The sequence below is a fragment of the Tamandua tetradactyla genome, chromosome 17 (assembly GCF_023851605.1).
Source record: "Tamandua tetradactyla isolate mTamTet1 chromosome 17, mTamTet1.pri, whole genome shotgun sequence".
NCBI classification, from domain to species: Eukaryota; Metazoa; Chordata; class Mammalia; order Pilosa; family Myrmecophagidae; genus Tamandua; species Tamandua tetradactyla.
This window is the reverse complement of record NC_135343.1, coordinates 24911851-24929815: the sequence shown is the minus strand read 5'-3', so window position 1 is coordinate 24929815 and position 17965 is coordinate 24911851.

Below are 17965 nucleotides of genomic sequence, written 5' to 3'. Positions count from 1 at the left end.
TGTACCTAATCCATTCACCTTCCTTGAATTAAGGTATCTTTCCCTAGATGCCTTAATTTAGACACTTTCATTTCCTTAGAACTGTAAACTTGTAACTTATTAAATTCTACTTTTTAAAAGCCATTCCAGTTCTGGTATATCACATTCAAGGCAGCGTTTAAATTAACACACCCTACAATTCCAGAATAAATTCAATAACAATAACCTTAGTTCATCATGACCCCCTAAGGGAGACATCAGATACTACCACAGTTTATATTGGCCTCTATAACCCCATAATCTCTAAAATTCTAATTGATTATTACATATATCTCATTGATTCTTATACTATTTTTGTGTAAATATGCTCTAAGGTATGGATATAAAGTCATTTCCATGACTTCCATCTGTAAAAAAAGATACCTTTTATTCCCTCCACATTATTTCATGATGCTTCGCTTATCTTATATCAAGTTATTTTTCTACAGATGGAGTCTATTTGTAACTTTTTATTAACATTTTTTTCTTCCAATCTACATCATCTGTAAATTTTTGTTTTAAAATCTTAAATATTTATAAGTTGACATACATACTGAAATAAATGAGAATCATTGCCTTATGATATTAATATAACCAAGTCCTTCTGTTTCCATCACTGTTTTTATTGTGTAAAATTGTAGCTTATACATCAGATTACAATATTGTATTTTTAAATGAAAAAGACAAATTTAGACTCTTAGTCTTTAAACTTTATGATCCTTCCCAATCTCTTTTCCCTTGGATTTGTTTTTTATTTCTATAATCAATAAATATATTATTTTACCTCCTGTCATTTCCAAACTTACCAAACATACATTTTGTGGTTATATTTAATGTAGTTTCTTAGGTTTAGAGCCGTAATTTAAAGTCATTACCTAGTATGTTTTTTAATGGAATGTATGTTATTTGATATAGGGGTTATTTCTAATACTTCACTCTTGAAATGACATGACAAATATTTGGTTTCATATATTATTGAAATAAATGTTCTCATTGCCCTGGTTTGCCTTGTGAATTTCTACTCATTCTTCAAGAATCTATTTAAACAATTTCTTCCATAACATTTTTCTGACCTAAAACCCTAGCTTATTCTTCCAGCAGGGTTGTGCAGACCTCTTCGGCACTCTTGTTACCTTTGTGTTCACCTACCTCCATTTCCTCAAGCATCATACTTATTATTGAATATCTGGTTGAACAACAAACCCATTATTATCACATGTCAAACATGATAACAAATTAAGTAGATAATTATTTCAATTCTGTATACACTGTGCATAGTGGAATGGCTACGTATTGATGGGGAAAGAACTAGCAAAATGAATCATGTTGTTACATGGAAGACAGAAAATGTACCTTATCAACTTTGGATGTTTTTAAGAATTTCTAGGCCAAATTATACTAGTTCCAACTGGCTTTTTTTACCACCTTTGGTAAATGCAGGAAGATAGATTAAGTAAAAGATTATGTCATTTTAAAGCCAAATTTAAAAGAACAATAGAGGATCCAAGACAGCCTCTCCAGACAGCAATTTTCCCAATGTAAAAATGTCCCAGGACAAAAATCCAGAGAACTACAAGCAAAATGCGGCCACAGTGGGTGCATAGGTAGTTCAGTGGTTAGAATGCCTGTCTTTCATGCAGGAGACCCGGGTTCAATTCTTGGACCATGCACTCCCAAAAAATGTGGCCAGCGAATCTAGAAGGAATCCAGGCTTGGTCTTTAAGACCTTAGCAATATTTAAGGTAGAGCTTCCTTGACCCTCTCAGCTAAACAAAAGGTCTTCTAAGACTCTTAAGGGTATTGTCCCACAGTACTTCAATTAGCAGCCCAAAATAGAAGCTTGTCTAGAAGGCTTATACTCTTTGTGTAAATATGCTCTAAGGTATGGATATAAAGTCATTTCCATGACTTCCATCTGTAAAAAAAGATATGTTTTATTCCCTCCATATTATTTCATGATGTTTCACTTATCTTACATCAAGTTATTTTTCTACAAATGGAGTCTATTTGTAACTTTTTATTAACATTTTTTCTTCCAATCTACATCATCTGTAAATTTTTGTTTTAAAATCTTTTGCCTAATGGAATGCATTATATATTGATGCATAGAACTACATAGTTTTTAAAGAAAATGTATGAGCTTGGACTAAAAGTAACAGAGAAAATTCAAAATGAAAGGAAGAAAGTTGAGGATGCCTTAGAGGGTGAAGTGAAGCACCAGGGAGAATCATTGTCAATGAACAAAACAGGCCCTAATCCAAAAAATTCCCTGCCCTATAAGCAGAAGGAATTGGCAACAACAGCCCAGTTGGACTTCATGGTTGAAGTGAATCAATGGCCACTGTATATCTCCCATTTCCTCCCATCTGAATGGAAATATCTATTGTGTTTCTCATACCATCTTTTTACTGTGTGTTGGCTATGTCAAGGCAGGGGGCTAATAACTTGTCCACTTATTTTCCACTGAGAACCGTATTTGTGATGTGGCACCTAAGAATGTGTACCAAAAGAAAATGAATCTAATCTATATAATTCTGGGCACTGAGCCTGAATTTTGGATGTCTTATTATGCAGCAATAGCCAAGCAAAATATCTTCTTTTATTGAGTCTTCATTATGTGCCTGATACTGTGTTGGAAACTTTACATTCATTATCTCATTTAATCATCACTAACATGTATATGTTAGATATTCTCTCCACCTTAGATATGAAAAAATTGAGGGTCAGGAACCTGGCTAAGTTAGAATGATACCCAACTAGTGTAGCGCAAAACCAGAAATGAGGCTCTACAAGAGCCTCCAGGAATGTCACGCAGAAATAGAACAAACTGGGATCGAGGCTCTGAAGTTTCAGGAAGTAGGTTTTATTAGTCTATGGCCATAGGGCTCATTCAAGTAGCCTCTGAAAGTCTGAGCCCCGAACAGGGGCTGACATGAGATTTTTATAGACAAGATGGCTCATTAGAGGTAAGGTGTTCCTCATATGGCAACTGACAATGCTTGAGAGAAACAATTGGCTACATGCTGATGAGGAAGGGTTGCAAAGTTGAGCTTACGGAAGCAGATGAGTGGTCTCATGGGAGGGGTTTTACAGGATCTGCCTATGTGCAGTTTCGACTATTCACAGGGTCTGGGAGACTTTTCAAGGACGAAATGGCCTGAGTAAACAGAGGCCTTCTGCTGCAACAGGAAGTGACTTGGACAAACAGGTGCTGCCTGCTACACTAGAAAGGGACTGAGAAATAAATTTTACTAAGATATGTTAGAATTAAAAGTCTGTGTACTTACCCATATTGCATGGGCTTGCCAAGCCTAGCACTCCCTTTGTGATTCAGTTTTTCTCATAAAACAAAACCAATGAAATATTCACTCTATTCTATGGGTTTATTTTGATGATCTTATGGAATGCATAAAAATACCCTGTGTAGCCTAAAATGTGATATAATCACACTATAGTGTGCAACAATTATTTAAGATCTATATCTTAGCTACAAAAGTTAAGCATAAGAAATTTTGCATTGAATTGAAAATGAAATACTTCTTATTTTACTATTTGTAATAGTACATTTACTGTTTCTTTAATTTCATGTATATATTTTGCCATTAGAAGAGTTGAGAAGAGCCAGGCATAAAAACAAAATCATCTTCTTCTAACTTGAAACTGCTGACAAACTCAGGGCATTGGAAATAATTCATTTTTTCATTGCCTGCTTGTTTATTCACAAAATCCATTAATGTTCAGGTGTGTTTGCAACCACTATTGAGTATTAGGTTGAGTCTTACAGAATTCATTTCTTTGAACTGCATCCTGTCTTTTCTAGAGCTAAACCACCAGAGCTGAAGGCATTTTTTGCGGTATTTAAGTGCACACTCATACACCACACAACTGCATCAGCATTAGGAAGGTGGTGAGGAACATAAGTCAGAACAGCAGAGTGTGTCAAGAAGCCAATTTAAACCAGGTACTAAGGATATGGTTTTTCCCGCTTGTTCCCAGGAGACAAGTGTTCACTGAAGTGCATTCACTGAAGGAGTATTTGTTTCTTCAGGAAGGTGGACATTTAGAAGGCACTGTTGTTACAGTTTTCAACTGCAGCAATATTAGACAATATACTAATACATTGAAGGCCAGCTAGTGTTTTGTCTTAGTACTTCTTTGGTGCCATAATTCAGATTCATAAAAATAAAATGGGAGCATCCTTTGGGTCAAAGGGTTATTATAAAATGAGGGAAATAGGTCTAATTGTACATTGTAGTGGTTTGAAGTCGTATGGACCCCCAGAAAAACATGTTCTTAAATCTAATCCATTCCTGTGGGTGTGAACCCATTTTACGTAGGATCTTTTGATGAGATTACTTCAGTTAAGGCATGGCCCACTTCAATCAGAATAGGTCTTAATCCTGTTACCAGAGTCCTAAGAGCATGAAATTCAGACTGAAAGAGAGAAAAACACAGGAAACAGGAAGCTGAAATGAACAAAATCTGGAAGAGAAGAGAGAGACCAGCAGATGCTACCATGTACCTTGCCATGTCATCAAGAACCCAAGGATCGCCAGCAGCCCATCTTCTGGGAACAAAGCATTACCTTAATGGTGCCCTCATTCGGACATTTTCCTGGCCTCAAAACCTTGAGTGAATAAATTCCCACTATTTAATCTAACCATTGCATGGTAGTTGATTTCAGCAGTCTAGGAAACTAAAACATATATATATGTGCATGTATTTACTAGATACAGTATAGGTATACATATAGAGAAACAGATACAGAGATGATGATATGAATAATGATGTAATCAAAGCCGTATCATTGCCAAAAATCTCCTCTTACTAATATATTCTCTTAAGTTTTTCTTCTTGAACTGGTTCTTCACACTGGTAACCCTTACTCAAAGCTCTACCCCCTTGTCTGAGACTAAGGATCAACTTACCCATCCACCTTCCACCCCCCCAGCTCTGAAGTAGAAGGCCTTGTGCACTCAAGCTTCAAGTTAGCTTTCCTCTCTTTCTTCACACTAGTAACCCTTATGCAAAACTCTACCCCCTTGTCTGAGACTAAGGATCAACCTACCCATCCACCCCTCCACGCCCCAGCCCTAAGGTGGAGGCCTTGTGCAGTCAAGCTTCAAGCTAGCTTTCCTCTATTCTCTGTACACATCAACTGCATTAGTCAAAATAGATTTCTCATTGTCCCTCAAACTAATCATGCATCATTTTACCTGTGTGCTTTTGGTCTTCTCACTATATATTGCTTGCCTGAAATGACCTATTTGCTTTTCTCTATTTGTGCAAGACAAACCGATCTCAAGCTCCATAAAGTCTGCAATAAATGTTCTTTCTTTCGTGATATTTTTTCTTCTCTGAAATTCAGTAGCACTCATTGCCTCAAATACTCTCTTGGCATTTTGCCTTGAATTTTTACTTATCATTTTATGTATGGATCCTGTCACCCAAAGAGTTTGTCACGCCTTCAAAAGCAGGAGCCATGTCTCATAACTATTTATCTTCATTGCCTAATACAGAAAGCCCTGTGGATAGTGTGCTTATGATTAATATTTGATGCTCATGATTTCAATAAATTTTAGTTATGCAAAGATCATATGTAATACTTAAGTTCCTAGTCTGTCATGGTCTTGACATTAGGGAGAGTTTTTATTTGTCTTGACTATATGTTAACTTAGGCAAAGCAATTGTAGATATTTTGGTCCAAAATAACTTTTATTACAATGAACTGACTATTAAATAGGAAGAACTCTTGCCTCAATAAGATGTTTATGTAAATAGTAGAGCCTGATTGAGTTTATGCTAGAGGGCAGTTGTCTGAAAGAAAGAATCTGAGACTGGAAATGCTATGAAAACAAACCTCTGTTTGGTGGAATCCAGGTTTTTCCACCTCACCTTACATGACCTTTCTTAGGAAGGACGGAATACTGGAGAGTTTGCGCCATTCTCTGCTACATATCAAGCCAAAAGTTGAAGCTATGGGAAACCTACTGCCTCCTTTGCCCTTGAGATTGCTTATTTCTCTGTGTTTATATATCTAACTGCCTTACAGTGAATATTCTCTTCCTCTAAATACGTAAGCCTTAGCTGGATTTTGCTCCCACTTTAAAACTCTCACCGTGGAATTCCTGAATGCCTAACTGAAAATTCCTTAATAAACTATTTTAGGATGGAATGGTATGCGGAATAATCCCTCCAACCGCCAGAGATGTCCACACCCTAATCTTGGGAACCTATGAATATGTAAGAATGAATTAATGTTATCAATGGAATTAAGGTTGTTAATCAGCTGATCTTGAAATGGAGAGATGATACTGGATTTTCCATGTAGGCCCAATGTAATGACAAGGATCCTTGTAAGTGAAAGAGGGAGGGAGATGAGAGAACAGAGAAATGGCAGTGTGAAAATAGACCCAGCCCAATGTTGCTGGCTTTGAAGATGGAAAAATGGGGCCATGAGTTAAGGAATGTGGACAGCCTATAGTAGATGGAAAAGGCAAAGAAATGGGCTTTCCTCTAGAGTCTTGAGAAGGAATGCCACCCTGCTAATACCTCAATATTAGCCCAGTGAGACCCATTTCAGAATTCTAAACTCCTGAACTATAAGATAACAAATTTGCATTATTTTGAATCACTTATTTGTTATAGCAGCAATAGGAGACTAATACTGGTGGTGATTTTACTGATAGGTTGAACAGACTCTTAATAATGGGAAGGAAAAAGAACCTTGGCTCCTGTTTCACAGAATGTCTTCTACTTTACATAAATATCAGTTTCTCACTCCTAGCTTAGGGCTTCCAGCACTTTAAAGTTCTTCCCCTCCATTATCTCATGAAAATAGTACCTCATGGCAGTCCTATTGCACAGACGTTATTATCTTTATTTAGTTGGTGAGGAAATTAATAATATAGCAGTTCAGTAACTCATTTCGATATAGTAGGAGACATCTTATGTGGTCTAAATAAGATAGTAGAGAAAAATAAACCAAATATCTGAAATCTCAAATATCTTTTTTTTTTTATTTTTTGTGACATTGTATAATTATTTCCAAGAATCGGTCTTATGAGCTGTTACATTTAGAAGTTATGAGGGAGACCATTTTCATAAAAAATCTCAAATGCTAGAAAGGGAAATAAATAATTTGCCAAGATCTTTAGTAACGCCAGAAGTTATGCAGGGGCCACTACACCCCCCAGTCTTGACACCTTACAACGTGTTATAGCAAACTACACGATCCAAGTCCTGCCTTTCTTGTATACCACATTTCCTCTTACTTTTCTGCACACATTATGTTCTAGCTTCACAAGCCTGCTTTTTGAATCCTGGCACACTGAACTCTTCCCCACGCCAATGCTTAAGTATTTAATATTCTTTTCTCCCAGAATGTTCTCATCTAGATCTTCCCACACCTCACCGTATCACCTAGCTTAAATGTCACCACGTAAGCCCTCCTGATCACCCAATTTAAGGTGGATAGTACCTTCCCTTAAGTCATCTTCCAGCACATTATCATGTTTTATTTCCCCTTGCAAGGGGAAGCAAGAGTCCTATCAATGCTGTTCACCAGTGTATCCTCAATATTTAGACTATTGTCAGGAAAATATTCTCTCCTTCTTGAAACAATGAATGGTTGTCACACGTTCTTCATACCTCTGATATTATCATTAGAACCAAGAGACTAAGCTAATGAGCAGGGCTCAAAGGAATAAAGACAATCAGGTTAGAAAAACTAGACAGTAGCAAGTGAACTTTGTGATGTTTTTAGTAAAAACCCATTTAGCTACTCTTAGGATGCATAAAATTGGATGAGCCAGATGATAGGCAAGCAGTGAAACTGAGCTGGGGTATTAGAATCAGATTCTCCCTTCCTCCCTTTCCATTATTCTGTCTTCCTCTCACACTGAACATTTATTTCCAAATATTAGGGTAGAAGGGGTGGGAGAACAAAATCTTTTGTGAGATATCCAGCCTAAGCATGATAGATATTGCTCCAGATGACACTGAACTAGGGACTACAGGGGCTATGCATCTGTACAGGGCAATATGCCAATCTGTACCATCCCACTCCTGCCCTTGGTGAGTGATGTTAAGAGTCACAGATTATATTGTCTTTATCTCAGTACGATTTTAAAATGATGTTTTTCAGGTTTTAAAAATATGACATTCTTTTGAAAAGAGTCATAAAATACAATGATTTAAAAAAGAAAATAAGCCATATTTAATCTACTACATAGTGATAACCATGTGTGCTGGTTTGAAATGATGTATGTACCCCAGAAAAGCTATGTTTTAATCCTAATCCCATTTTGTAAAGGCAGCCGTTTCTTCTAGTCCCTATTCAGTATTTGTACGTTTGAAACTGTAATTAGATCATCTCCCTGGAGATGTGATTTAATCTAGAGTGGTTGTTAAACTGAATTAGGTAGAGGCGTGTCTCCACCCATTTGGGTGGGCCTTGATTAGTTTCTGGAGTCCTATAAAAGAGGAAACATTTTGGAGAATAAAAGAGATTCAGAGAGGGCAGAGCAGAATGACACAGCCACTAGAAACAGAGTCCACCAGCCAGCGATCTTTGGAAATGAAGGAAAATGCCTCCTGGGGGGCTTCATCAAACAGGAAGCCAGGAGAAGAAGCTAGCAGATGATGCCATGTTTGCCATGTGCCCTTCTAGATGAGAGAGAAACCCTGACTGTGTTTACCATGTGCCCTTCCACTTGAGAGAGAAACAGTGAACTTCATCAGCCTTCTTGAACCAAGGTATCTTTCCCTGGATGTCTTAAATTAGACATTTCCATAGACTCGTTTTAATTGGGACATTTTCTCAGTCTTAGAACTGTAAACTAGCAACTTATTAAATTCCCCTTTTTAAAAGCCATTCTATTTCCGGTATATTGCATTCAGTCAGCTACCAAACTAGAACACCATGGTTATCACTTTGTTGCACATTCTGACAGTGTTTTCCCTATATGTATGTATATGCATGCAAAAATATGTTTATTTATTCATAAAACATTAATAGGTACCTGATATATTTTTCTTAAGTAAATGAATGAATGAATAACTGACCAGTCATTGATGACCCCAATCTGAATTTGAGACTATAGGTTCTTTAAAAGAGTAGTCATTTGTTCTTTTTAAACTCTATCAATATTTCATAAGATTTTTCTCCTCACTTAGTTTTCATTGGCTACCAATCAAGGTTTAGGCTTTAACTTAATCAGTTCAGTACCAGTTTAATGAAAGAGATCCCCAAACTCAAAACATACTCAAATATAAAAAGACAAATAATTATGTTGGGTTTACTTTCCTCACATCTGTTATTCTATGAGAAGTATTTATTTAACATGGAAAAAAAACTTACTCAAAGTATTAAAATTAGCTTTAACAGTAGAAGTGAGGAATTCTGATTTCAGCTATAAAGTAATAATATGTATAGGATTTATGCTTTCTTTATAAATAACTATGAAACTGCAGAAATATGTACAAAGCAACTGTTTTCATCATTGCACAGCATATAGAGCAGGCTTTAATCCCAGAGAGAACTGAGACACAGGAGATGAGCTTCATATTCACACTAGCTCTGCGTGGGGACACTTTCTAAACTACAGAACAGAGAGGTAGCACCCATAAAAATAGGCTGAGGTGGTTAGAATTTATAGGGTAGGACACCAAACAGGAGGGAGCTGAGCAGAGGAGACCTAAAAATATGCACAGAAATAATTTGCTTGTTTGGCCAAATACAATGCAGGGTAAGACCTCACAGAACAGATTGAGAAGTATTGGGAACTAGAAGCTAAACAATAATTCTGGAGGACACAGAGCACCAGCGAACTTTGAATTTCTTGCCTGCCAGAGTGGAAAATGTTACTGAACAGTCAAGGCATTCAACCAAGACCTTAGAAAGACCATGCCTAAGGATTAGGGCTGCTCTGGCTTCAGAGAAAGGGATACTCTATATTTCACCTTAGAAATCCTGAAAACAAGCTTCACCAAAATCATGCTGAGGTGTCAGTAAATTAACAGCCTGCTGGAAAAAAATCAATACTCATTAAACAAAGATAATGTAATCCAATGTAGCATTCACAATTCCCAGAATTCAATAAAATATTTCTGGACATGTCACTTCTACTTCCTGCCATAATGCATTAAAAGCACCCAGACTTTCCCTCCTGCTTTAGACTTCGGACAAACTGTGATCCTTGAGAGAAGGGGAAAACAGGAGTGAACCATATAATTGACCCAGCTAATTCTCATTTCAATATGAGAAATGCATATTGAAAAAAAAACAAGAAATGTCACTATGTCACTGCACACTCTCCAGAATGGATAGCATTAAAGCAAATGATCTTTATCAAATGTTGGTAAAGATATGCAACAACCAGAATTCTCATACTGTGCTAACAGAAGAGTAATATAATATAGCCATGTTAGAAAACATTTTGGCATTTTCTTATAAAGTTATACATAAACCAAAGTTAAATAGACACCCATCATCCTAGACTTAGGTATTTACCCAAGAGAAATGTATGCACAAAAACACTGTACATGTATGTCCATGCAGTATTAGTTATAGAATCAAAAATTTAAAAATAGGACTAACCCTAATGTTTATTAACAGATAAATTTATAAATAGTGATATATTTGTACAATGGATCAGTTTTTAAAACTATTGACACATACAACAACATAGATGAATTGGCCTACCTAGAGGAAGCTAGCCACAAAAGAGAACATGCTGAAGGATTCCTCGGAATTTAAAAATACACAAAACTAATCTATGTCGCTAGAAGTAAGAACAGTGGCTACCTCTGGATGCAGGGAAGGGACTGAACAGTAAGGTACGAAGTGCAATATTCTGGGTTGATGATAAAATTGATATCTTGTTAGTGATATGGGCCCACGGATGCATGCATTTGTCAAAATTAATCAAACTGTACACTTAGCATCCATGGATTTCATTATATTTAAACAATGCATCAATTTTAAGCAAATTAAAAATGGGCCACCATTTCAAATGATGAGGTGCTAACTATCTCTACTTGATGTGTTTCAAAAAAACAAAAACATAAATCATTAAATTTATGGAATATTAAACTGGAAAACAGCAGGGTTCAAGTAGTTGACTATAATACTTTCATTTGTATGTTAAGAATGGTTTTGGATACAAGTAGCAGAAAATGTACTAAGGAGTTTGTTAACTTAATAAATTTAGAGGTATGCATTCCAGGGTTGATTCGGTTGAAAGATCTCCTTTACAAAATATTCTTGGTACCCCTCCAGACAGCCATACCAAGAATGAAGGATCAGGAGCAAAAACTTTCTCATAGGAGACCTTTTTTTTTTTTAATTAGGGAAAGGAAGTCTGCAGGGGAAAACAAAACAAAACAAAAACACTCATCTCTCATTGGCCAGAAGATCTTTGCTCATCTCTAGGCTAACTGCAAATTAAGTACAACTCGGGTATCGTGACTGGTCTGAATCTTCCTCTTGGGCCTGGGTATGTAAATAGAGCTGTTGGATGACAACAAACAGTGTCTGACAAACATACTCCCTTCACAGTTTCTGTTAAAATGGCATCATTACTCCCCATTCCTAATATTTGTTTCCATATGGAAACTCTACCCAATTCTGGAGTTCAGTGTTACAAAGGCCCTTAGACTCTTACACCCAAGCTATTTTCTCTAACCCAGAATTTATCAGACAGAGGCTGGCTTAATTTAGTAAGTTTGTGCAGGCCTTAACCAAGGAACAAAAGGCCTGGCAAAAGCAAGAGAGGACCCCAGCCCTCAAATGGGTGAGCCCTGGCAAAAGTACACATTGGCAAGGTTTGCCAGGATGCGGAACAGGTGGTCTGGATGGGCTTCTAACAGGTACGTGCAACAACAGTTTACTTCCTAGGTTAGTCTTTTCTTAACAGATAGATGTGACTGGGGCAAAGAATGCACTACAGGAAAAGGAGAATCTTGCAGATTTTTTCAGTGTTAGTGGATATAAAGTAGTCACTGCGTTTAAACACGAAATAATGAGTATCTATTATTCTGTGACTTATAGTTGACAAAATCTATTGAAAGTCTTGGTGCCAGGAATAGATAGGAACCACCAGATTGTTCCAAATTCCATTATATATTCAGACCAAGGAGAAGTTGTTGGAGGGACTAACCTTGCATTAATGCTGCTTTATTTTATACATAAAAGTGAATGAGTCCAAGAATCAGTTAGCACATTTCAAGATGATTGAGTTATTGTAGGTGGCATGGCTGTGCCCATGAGAGAGCGTGTATCTCAAATACATAGAATTGAAAAGTGGAAGCAAGACAGTGTCTTCAGGGACACAAAGCAGAAGAAAACTGTTCTGTTCTATTCCAAATCTGACTGGAACACAGCCACACCCATTTGTCTCTAGTGACTTTCTTTCTACAGTGGCAGAGTTGAGAAATTATGACAAACAACACACAGCCTGTTGGCTCTATACAGAAAAAAAAATTGCTAACCTCTCGTACAGTGATTCTCAAACTTGAGGGGCATCAGAATTACCTGGAGGGTTTGTTAACATAGATTGCTATGCCCCATTCCTAAAGTTTCTGATTCAGGATGTCCAGGGCAGGGCTCGCTAATTTGCATTTATAACAAATTGTCCCTGATGCTGTTGCCGCTGGTCTGGAAATCTACTTTGAGAACCACTTCCTTTTATTAAATAAATATTAAATATACAATTATTAAATATTGTGTTTTTAATAATACACAAACTTTAGATGCAACAACAGCTATTTTTATAATCTGATTAATTTACAGGTAAATTAAATGTGGCAATGAGGTGAAAGCTTTAGGCCTATTAATTTTTATCACGAGAAGTAATGACAGAAACTAGAAAGAAGAAAAAAGGAAATTCAAAACCCAGTATGTCATTACATCGAGTTCACACTCGTTCATGTGTCGGGTTCAAAAAGCATGTACCTCAAAGAGGGAATAGAAATTAAGAGATGTTTTTAAAATATCCTGCATAGAAAGAAAGTTTCCTTCACCCACCTCGTTTCTGAAGATAGGAGATATACATCATGACAAAAGGAATCACAGTCTGGGAGATCTTTCTCAATTCATTTCTCAAGTGTGTGTGTGTGGGGGGGGGGGAGGGGGCAGGGCACTGGATTACTTTATTCGAAGAAACGGGTCAAATGACAACATAAACAGATGTTTGGTATGACTGAGTAAAGGCCCAATAGGCATGCGCTGTGCTCAGACTTGTGGGTAGAGGTGCGGCCCCCCGAGGCCATGAGGCACCCCCGCACCGAGACACTCCGTCAGGCCAGATGCCGGGAGAGCGCTTCCGTCTCGGGCAGGTTTGGTCACCCGATTCTTCCGTGAGTTTTCACCTGCTCCTTCAGGTCGTGAACCTAAAGGAAGACACCCAGGTGGGGGTCGCTTTTGTCAGCGGCCGGTTGGTGTAGTTCCAGTAGCGACTGACTCCCACTTTTCTCAGCTGTGAGCGCAGACACCCCAAGTCCCAAGTCGTAAGGGGCTGTTTCCCTGACGTCCTGAAGGAGGATCGGGCCACCTCCTTGGCTCTGCAGCTTCATCGGTTTCTCAGCACGGTCCCTCTCCTCAGGAAACCGCTGAAGAAAATATGTGACAAAGTTCACATCTTTGTGTCAAAGCCACAGCCCCGGAGTCAAAATAGGAAGATGGCAGGAAGGGCGGCGGGCCGAGCCAAGCGCACGCCCGCGCAGTTGACGCGGCCTGCAAGCCCCAGGCGGAAGCGGGACCGAGGCGGCGGTGGGAGCGGCTGAGCCCGGCGGGCGAACCAGGCAGGCAGGGCGGCCGCCTCTGCCCAGGCACCGGGAGGCGGAAGACCGGGGCCCCTGCTAGCAGTGTCTGGGTCTTCACCGTCCCCAGTTGGGGATTCTACATCTGTTGACAGTGACCAACTGGACTTTTGGCACGGCGGAAACCACAAAGCCCTCCGTCTACCTTTGCTATGACTTTTCAACACTAAGTGCTGGGTTCGGGGAACAGGGTCTTGACCCGAGATGAAATGGCTCTCCAGCCTCGGTATTTCTCGCTTTCTCAATTCAGTGATTATGGACGTCCGCGTGTCATTGTGTATGTCCCGTTAACTCATTGCGATGTTAAATATTATTAGATTCATCACTGCAACTCTAGATCCCTAAAGAAACGACACTGCTTCTAAGACTTTTTAAAGAACCCCAATTCCGCGCAGCCAAGGTTTATTGAAAAAAAAAAACATGACTTTGGACTTTAAACTTAAAAATCTGGAGATCTGGACTTTTGACTCACAAGGTCAAAATAATATTAAAGCATTTGAAATTTAATATTTTGAGGCTTTAACTTGAAAGGGAATTTAACCACTGAATTTTAAATTCTCTGTTGAATTTGATAATGGGATAATGGGAGTGTTCATTGGTTTATTCCCATACTGTGGTTGTTTTTATTATTGGAATGTGTTCACTTAATGTCATTGCAGAATTTCTGGAATGATGTGCAGGGAGTGTTTTGGGTTATAATTTGGGATGAGGAATAAGAAATGGATTTTTACTCTGGGCAGAGTGGCCTTGGAAGTAATTTAAATAATACATTGTTCTGATCTGTTTTAGCAAAATAGAAAGCAACTACCAGTGGTCCCAAGGAGGATTCCCAAAGACTAATGGTTGGGAATGGAGATGCAGCCTCCTGAAGAAGGGAACAGGGCTTTTCTGATAGGCCATTGACCCTTGCTTCCAAGGAGGACAGTTACACTCCTTCTTGACCGTGGTCACGATGAAAAAAAGCTTAATGGGTTTGGAGGGACAAAAGAGAGGGCATTTCATGGGATACGTTTAATCTTCTGTCCTGATGTTTCCTCTCTGTACAAGAGGCTCCATTAGAATTTTGTAACTTCATTCACAAATCTTACTGGTAAAATAGGGAAGAAAAAATGGTCTACTCAGTTCAAATCTACCACCTCTTCCTCTTGAAATTGAAATAAGCTTCCCCCTGAAAGCATAAGTTGTTCAGTTTTTCCACAGGTAGTTTTTGCCACCTCTGACCATAAGAGAGATTGAATGGGTAAGTCTGCTTAATTCATGGGTACAGTTTTAGGAATTTAGTCCCTCTACTAAGCTATGGCCTTGAATTTAGCATTTACAATAAAATAAGTCACATTTTGGCATCATATGCCATTGTCTTCTCAAAATGTTCAGAAAGTTAAGTGGGTTTTTTTTATTGTTTTGCTTTTGGTCCTCTCTCAGAAACAGCAACAAGCTATATACAAGCAACAATATTTCTATAATAGGCTGATGGATGAAGGATGATAGTGCGCTAAAGCTATCTGTGTGCATTTGTTTTATTAGTCTTTGATTTGTAATAGGTGATAGTGTCAGCATCACTCTGAGAACAGGTATGTACTTTTATATTAACAAATTATTCACTGCTAATATTGTGGAATTGTTTCATAACATATGAAAATAAAAGAAAGCCAAAATAATCTCCATCCCTTGCATTATGCAATGTAGCATTAGAAAATAGTTCTTGTTTTCGGGAAATACTTAATAAACAAGCTCTTCTTTTAGTCGGGAAGTACTATAGTAAGTAATAGAATAAAATCTGCTGAAAAAATCCTTTCCATTCATGTTGGTTCTTTGTCACAAACCTGTAGGTAATAGTGTGTATGCTTAAATTTTTAAACATATGGTATGTGGTTTGGCTGGAGTGAATGTTATTACTTTGATTGTTGAGCTCAAAAGGTGCTTCGTTTTCCTCTGTCAGGAAAAAAATTGTCCTTTTTGGCAACTTTACACACTTACTCCTAATTACACTTCTTCCTAGAGCAGGTAGATAACCCTATGTAGACTTTGGCACTTTGCCTGTTTCCGTACACCTTAATAGAGTTTCTCTTCTACTTTTCAAACTTCAATGTTTTTTCCGTCCTAAACAATACCGTTGTACTTCACTGCCCATGCCATTCAGATCAACACTTTATTTAATATTTTTAATTGTTATTTTTATGTCCGATGTGCATATAGCATGGATATGAACTTAATTGCACAGTACTTAAAATCAGGACCAATTTTAATATCTTAAGCATCACCCAGAGCAGCTGTGTTTTGCAGCTGGTAGGCAGTCAACAGTTTTGAATGCACCTGACTTTCCTAATTGGAAGAAATCATATTCAAGGAAGATGAGAATGCTTTTGGAGCAGAGCAGCGGAGCTCCAGCTACTGTTCTCTTGTTTTACCTTTTTTTTCTTAAAATCAACCTTTTTGAGATATGATTAGCATATAATAACATGTACCCGTTTATGTGTCTATAATCCCATGAGCTATAAACTATAATCCATATAACCACCACTGCATTTACAGTATAGAACATTTTCTTCAAGCACAAAAGGTTTCTGTGTGTGTGTGCACGCATGTACATGTGCCCATTTATTTGCAATATAGTTTCATAAAAGTAACTTTTGAATTTTTGGTGTATCATTTATCTTTTGGATTTTTCACTACACTTCTGTGTAATTTTATTTTTGGAGGGTTTGCTCTAGGGATTACAATATACATACTTAATTTTTAGAACCTACTTAGAATTGCTATTTTAGCACCATAAGAGGAATGTAGAAAACTTAAAACCATATAGATTTCTTTAAGTTTTAGTTGACCTGTACATTACATCTGCATACTTTGGGAACTCTACCAGATAATGCTGTAATTTTTGCTTTCTAATGCCACATACATTTTTAAAAACTTATGGGCACTTTTGGGGGATATAGTCTATTATATCTATCCAGATACTTAGCATTTCTGTTGCTTTTTCTTTCTTTCCTAAAGTTCTAAGCTTCCCTCTGGTATCAGTTCCTTTGTCTGGTATCATTTCCTTTTGTCTTTTAGATTAAGTCTACTAATGACAACTTCTCTTGGTTTTCCTTTACCTTGGGATGTCTTTATTTTGTCTTTATTCTTAAAGGATATTTACACTGTTGACAATTCTTTTAGTTTAGCAATTTAAAAATGTTCTATTACCTTCTGGACACTATAGTTTCCTGTAAGTTATCAGCAGACATTTAAATATTTGTTCTCTTATTTGTAATGTGCTGTTTTTCTTTATCTGTGCTTAAGATTTTTCTGTCTTTGGTTTTAAGCAGTTTGATTACAGTGTGTTGGGTATGTATTTCTTAGAGCTTTCCTGTTTGGGGTTTTCTGAGCCTCACTAATCTGTAAATTTGTATATTTTACCAATTTGGGAAGATTTCAGCCTTATTTCTTCACTGGTTTTTCTGCATCACACTCTTTCTCCTCGCCTCCTAGGACTCATATGACATCAAGTTAGACCTCTGTATATTTTCCATAGTCCCTGAGGCCTTGGTTATCTTTGTGGGTTTTTTTTTTTAATCTTTTTTTCGCTCTGATGTCAGGGTAGATAATTTTTATTGATCAGTCTTCAAGTTCACTAACTTAATAATTTTACTCTTTAGCTCAGCCAGTGAATTTTTTTATTTTCATTGTACTTTTTCAGTTATAAAATTTATATATGATTACTTTTTGATAGCTTTCATTTATCTGCAGAGACTTTCTATATTTCCATTTGTTTCAAAAGTGTTTGCCCTTAGTTCTTGGAGAATAGTTAGACAAGCTAATTCAAAGTTGTTTTTTTTTTTAAGTCTGACATTTGGGTCATCTAGAGACTGGCTTTTTTTCCTTCAGAATTTGCCAGACTTTCCTAGTTCTTGTATGTTGATTGCTTTTTGATTGTATAGTGGATATTTTGAATATTATGTTATGAGACTTGATTCTTTGTTTAAATCTTAAGGAGAATGTAGTTATTGTCATGGTATTTACAGTAAACAGTTGGCACAGTTGAGGTTAGAAGTTATAATCTGCCTTCTGTGGATTCTGATTCCACTGTTCAGTTTTCAAAACCTTTACAGTGCTATTTGTATCTATTCCAAATGTATGCAGCATG